The 6653-nt window shown below is 36.6% G+C and overlaps 1 pseudogene; it reads left to right on the forward strand.

The window, feature by feature from the left end:
• Positions 1 to 2714: 2714 nt before the first annotated feature.
• On the forward strand, positions 2715 to 4258 carry LOC113233900 (annotated as a pseudogene).
• The last annotated feature ends 2395 nt before the right edge of the window (positions 4259 to 6653 follow it).

A 6653-nucleotide genomic window follows, 5' to 3' on the forward strand; every position in this document is an offset into this window, starting at 1 on the left:
AATGTTGTTAAATGTTCTTTTGTGAACGATAAAATGTGTGTTGTAATAATAATTTCTCATTTATGTTTATGAGAAAATCATTCGTGTTACTGCAATCTCATTCGTGTGACCTAAAATATCGTTTTTTGTTGTATTTAACTTAAATATTTCTGCGATTTTATAATTATTGACATTGCTTGAACTTATTTGTACGTTTAAGACATTAAAACCAAAAGAAAAAGGGTTTTACAAACATCACTCAAAAGTGCCATTGAAATTCGGAAAGTGAAATTCACCCTCATACACACAATAATACTGATAATAATATTGCTTTTACTATAAATGTACATAAACTTGGATTGCTAATAATATTGTATGTGTGGGGTTAGCAGTTGAGCTGTCGGAAAGAAAAAGGCAGTCTTTGCTGTCTTTTGTAAAGAAATTTTTCTTTCTTTGTATATCGTTTGTTTTGTTTAAAGAATTTCGTATGTGTAGGCAAAACAAATAATTTGCCTGACAAAAGGCGCCATCTGTGAGGGTCCATCAAAGACTTTGGACCTTTCTTATCGCAAGATTCATAAATGTTCGTCTTGACATTTTCTAAAGCCTGTACTCTGTACATATGTAATAATGTAACTAAGTAGTAGTACATTGCAAGCATGATTCTAAGCGTTTGCATCGATATGCGATGTTGGTAGATACGTAAAAGCGTCATAAAGTCAGAATACGACTGGTTATGGTTGCCTAGTACCTATACTACGGCACAATAAGTATTATGATTTGACACACATGACACCTCCATTATTGACCTTTCTTTTTTATTATCCACTCCACCTTTGAGGATGGAAAAAATAATAAAAGAACACTCCACCCTGAGAAAGGAGACACAACGGTCCCCCGACTCCGAATGTAAGGCTCGCCGAACACCAGACGAGCCTTTCATCTCTGCCCCTCTATGCGGGGCAACAAACTTCCCCGATTCCGCTACCCAGGGGCCAACTTCATTTATATATGATGGATAGTTTTTCTCTTCGTGGATGTCCTTTGAGCCAACGACAATATTTATAATTTTTTACCTTTCTCTAAAACTCGTAGCCAACGATCGTATGCTCGTAACAAAAGAAAAATTCACTAAGATTGGGCTATATGGCGTTAAACTTTGCCCTATCGGTAACGCTTTAAAAAATAACTTTACGAGAATTTCGGATTGTTTTAGAGTTGTAAGACCAAGCTTACAAATTGATAAAAAAAAGCTAGGCTCAACTGACACTGACGGAAAATCGAAGCATCGCGAGGTTTCATGTTTTTTGCCTATGGCATATTCATCTCTACTGTCCCATTATTAAGATACGAATTTGTGTTATGCAAATAGGGAATCGCGCGTCGACGCTCCACGACGCGCGCCTTCATGCGTCGACGCTTGGTTAAAGTCGAGCGGTTAAATACGCTGCTCGTGCGCAATGAGGTGTCAGACGCCGATTACACCAGACGTGGCACAGTGCCGAACTGCGATGAGATGAGTGCGCGACAATGGATCACGACGAAAAATTAATTTAGTTAATCCAAAAATATGAATGTTTATATAATAGGTCCCGGCACAAATTGTTACTACAAAGTATTTAGAATTCGCCAAGTATACGTCTTTTTTCCATAACTCGAACCCAAAATTTTCGTTTTCTTTTTCTCCCTTCGACTTCTGATATAATTTCAGTTTCTTCCTCTTTAGCTTCAAATATAAGAGCAATTATAATAAGATCGATATCAACCATTGTATACAGTCGAGCACGAGCGCCATTCACGAATTTTCAAAAGTCTCTGAACTGGTCCTGCTCTGTGATCCGGGCGTGCTAATGCGAGCGTCGTCGCGCAACGACGCGCGTCGCCATACATTGTAGTTGAAAAACAGGACGCGACGCGAGAGACGCTTCGATTACACCAGTGTGAGTTGAGCCTAACCGCGACATGCCTTCCTTTATTTTTATTCCATCCCCAAAGGTAATGTCAGAGAGAAACAAAATGCTCCTTTCCAGGATGGCAAAAAATAAAGCCTAAGTCAGAAATGAATTTATTTAAAAACAACTTTGTACTTTTGATCTTGGAACTTCGCGGTTTGCGTTTATGCCATTGTAAAACGAGGAAACTTAATAATTGAAATAATAGAAATTAAAAACGATCAGAATCAGGGAAGTGCGACTAAAGCTAAATAAAAATCAAAACAGAAATACAGTATTCAAAAGTAAGAATAGGTAAATTTATAATTTTAGTTTATGTTTTTCACTAAACTACACAAATTTGTACCTGTTTAATCCTTAGAGGATGGAAAAAAATTAGTTTCCATAGTCTAAGGTTTAATCACACTGACAAGTGTTCATTCGTATGAAAAATATCACATATTATCATCTTTGTTCGGATTGTTTAGAATTAAAGGCAATTGGTCATTATAGGTTCCTTGGTTTCGATGCAGCAAAATGAACTATAGGAAAGTGTGTAGAAGACTTTTGAAGAGAGCTGCTCGGATATCATGCTACGAATTTTTGGCCATAATTGTGCTGTTGAATGTGTTTATAATTATTTGGGGATTAGTTACATATAAATACGTTTCCCAAAAAAGCTATACCAAAAACTTAATTCCAAAGAAGGACGTTCCAAGAAAATATTTAAGTCATTTGAAAAACCCTACTATAATTTATTGGACTGAAAGCAGTCACAGGACTCAAGTAACAATGTGTGACCCGAAATGTGACTTATATTTTGGCAATATGATGCTACCTCCAAATACGGAAGGTGTTTATCTTTTTTACGCAAGCCATATTATTTTATATGGCTTGCCGTTACCAAGAAATCCTAAAAAGGTTATATGGGCTTTAACCTACGACGACTCTCCAAAAAATATAATGGAACTGTCGCATGAAAAGGCTCTTAATTTTTTCAATTTCTCAAGCACTTTTAGCAGATATAGCGATGTGCCGTTCCCTTTACAAAGTATAATATCTTTGGAGAACGTCACAAGTACCAGATATTTCGTGGAAACTCAAATAAAAAATCTTCTACTTGGTCAATTGGCTCCAATATTGTATCTTCAATCCAATTGTGATACTCCAACCGAAAGAGATAAATTGATTAAATATCTTAAACTATTTTACCGGATTGACTCATACGGTCGTTGCTTAAAAAACCGCGCGTTACCATTTGGGTTACGGGGCTATGACGAAGACTACTCGCATGATTTTGAACAGGAAAATTTTCTTAAATTTGTAGCAAAGTACAAATTCGTGGTAGCAATTGAGAGCGGCGTTTGTGATGACTATATAACGGAGAAGTTTTGGCGAGCGATCCATGTAGGTGTGGTGCCTATCTACTTTGGATCTTCCACGATAAGGGACTGGCTGCCAAATGAAAAGTCCGCAATACTCCTTGAAGACTTTCCTACACCAAACTTACTAATAGCGCACATTGACAAATTAATGCAAAGTGACAAATTGTACGAAGAATATCTGGAACACAAAACGGAAGGAAAGATTTCTAACCGAAGGCTTATCGAGGAATTTCAAGCAAAGCCATATCAAACAGATGCTGCAAAAAGGCAAGATAAGTTTGTTTGTTTTCTGTGTGAGAAACTCTACGAAAAAGAAAAAGGTGTTAATATTGTGACCAGGAAACATTACAACTGTCCTAAGCCTGTATCTGCTCTGACGCAAAGAGTAGAACCAAGTAATTCATGGGTGGGGTCATGGGAATATGCAGAAATTTACACGAAGTCTTTGTATGATGCCATTATGAAATAGGAATTGTCTTACAAGAAAGTTCGTCTTATAATGATTGTATGGTGAGATCAAAATGGTACACAGGAATCACCCATTCATCCACTTTTCTCTCTGGCTTTGACTGACCATATGCAAGAGCTCATTACCAGCCGTCAGGGTCTCCTTCTGAGGAGTCCCTAATGGTTGGTCTGGAAAGAATGGGTCTTTAGTGTACAGTTGCTCATAGTTAGCTAGACTCTTAGCGGATTCCTTATTCAGGCCCAGGATATAGGTACGAGTTACGACAACTTCTAGGAATGCTCAGCCTCGATGCTGTTTTTATGTTTACGAACGTTTCATAGTTGTCAGATATTGGCTTTTTATCAGTTTCATCCTGCTTCCTGTCTATAAGCTCAGAAAAATGGTCCCATTCTGTTTTGGTTATAATCAAAGGAAAATAAGATAAATAATTAGACTTTAGTATGACCAACCGAGAGAAGTGTAAGTTTATTTTCAAATCCTTGTTTGTTTACAATATGGCCACTCCATTATTTTTGGTGACTCAAATTATAAATAACCCTAGTTACACTTCTTATTTATTTTCATTTAATCTCCACCTTCGAAGTTTAGTTATTTTGAGCATTTTTTCTCTTATTTTCTATGAACAAAGTTTTGCAGTAAACCATATGCACAACGTAAAGTGCTACATAAGTCAATGGTGCTAGATGAAAAAAAGTATATTTGATTAATAATATCTTATCTTGGGTTATAACAATAGAAATCTATATATTTCTATTATTATAACCTTATTAGAGGATGTAAAAAAATGTTATATAACGGTTTCCGCGATGAGCTTTTATTCCAAAGACGAAGACGAAATTACCATCTCTCCTATACATATAAGCAATATTTCTAAATTTTGTAAAGAGTAAAACCTCTTTGTGCAGTTAACACACGTTGCACTGCAGGATGTATGTAAATGGAAGTAGGACGATGCAAGGAGATAGAGAGATGCAAATTGCAATGCAAATGATTGGAATACTTTTAAATAATGTAAATAAATCGACCGTGTCCGAACGAGATAATAATAAAATTCATTTATTGCAAAATATACACCGATCAGTGTGGTGCTGCAGTAAGCGTAAATCTAATACACATGATATCGTGCGGGTTTACTTGTATATACTAAAATAACAAAATTTAAATCATAAAAATGTACAGATGGTCCTGTTTTGCCAACGGAGAAGTGGTCTTATCCGCTGATCCAGGTTCGTCGGACCGTCGCGGCGGCGGCGGCGGTGCGGTGACAACGATTGTGGGAAGCTGCTGCTGTTGCAAGTTTTCTCAGGGATCCTCCCGCGACTTTTGTTTGCAACGTTTTCTTTGTAATGTTATGGCTTTCGACAACAAATGGTATGCGTGCTATTGAAGAATTGACTAATGTGTTTAGGGTTGAATTTGGAAGTATTTTCCTGTCTTGTAGTCTCCTGTATAGAGTTGACTAATGTAGTCATGAAGTCCCTGTATGGTAAAGGTGTCACCTTTCAAAACACAATCTTGACCTGTACTGATAAGGCCATTGTATTGCAGACATATAGTCGCCGCTCCCGAGGGACACAAAATGCGAACTTTGCATTCTTCGCAACATATAAACAACCATGTATCTCGGGTTTGTAATTTAAACCACCTGTCGGCGCAATCTTTTGTTTCGCTCCGATAATAAGTTTCTTTGCTATTATCATTCATTATTGAATGAAATTATTTTGACATCACATATTGATTGATCTACTCTTAATTCGTATAGGGGGCTGTTTAACGGACATAGAAGTTTCTGTTCGTTGTATCTGATGCAATTTTGTAGATCCAATTCAGTAAGCGACATAAAAGTATCTTTTCTTAAATTAAATACAATATACTCTGCGGCTGGAGTGATGTGAACATATCTGTTTTTTCTATGTTGATGTATGGGTATGACCTTGTTAAGTTCATAGCTGTCTGTTCCGAGTAATGGTATTTTCACTTCGATTATGACATATTGTTCCGTCACTCTTGCCTTAACGCGTAAAATCTTGGATACCTCCTTAATGTTGTTTGCGTCCACAGGGGCTAGATATTGTCCTTGTACTTGTCTAGAGATAATGTTTAACTGATTCTGCAGCTGTTTTGGAGCCAGAAATATATATAGCTGTTTTGGAGCCATTTACATAAAAAATTACGGCTATATCGAAAAACGGCATAAACAAAATTTTTACCCCAAATTGTGATTGAAGCCATGCCATTTTCAATCGAATTAGAACAAATTTTTATCTGGCGTTAAAAAGTTTGTATGGCAGCCATATTGAAAAAAGGCGAAAAATAAATTTCGACCACAAATTATTATCAAACACCTATAGAGATCCCCACATATCGATTTTCAGTTGAATTAGAGCTAATTTTTATTAGTTGTCGAATGGTGGCCATATTAAAAAATGGCGTAAAACCATTTTTGATCACAAATTATTATCAAGCACTCCTAGAAACTCACACATGTCAATTTTCAAAGGGATTAGAGCATTTTATTTTCTGCCGCCAACGAACGCTTCCATGGCGGCCATATTTGAAAGTGGCGAAAAACCAATTTTGACCACAAATTATTATCCAACTTCTAGAGGCATACCAATTTTCAGCCGAATCGAAGCAAGTTTTTCTTCGGCCGCCATTTTGAATTCGCCATCTTGTTTTTTTTTTAACCCAGGCAGTTGACCACTATTAGTCTCTATGACATTCCTTCGAGCACCTCCTACCTATCTCTAATAGTTTCCGTGATAAGAGGCTTTGAAATTTGTATGGCGGCCATCTTGTTTATTTGAATTTCGAACATTTTTTACTTCCGGCGGAAATTTACTATTATTATATTGAATATTCAGGTCCTCTCATATTACATTCTTTGCT

Source organism: Hyposmocoma kahamanoa, unplaced genomic scaffold, assembly GCF_003589595.1.
Source record: "Hyposmocoma kahamanoa isolate Upper Pololo Valley unplaced genomic scaffold, ASM358959v1 80, whole genome shotgun sequence".
In the NCBI taxonomy this organism is placed as follows: domain Eukaryota; kingdom Metazoa; phylum Arthropoda; class Insecta; order Lepidoptera; family Cosmopterigidae; genus Hyposmocoma; species Hyposmocoma kahamanoa.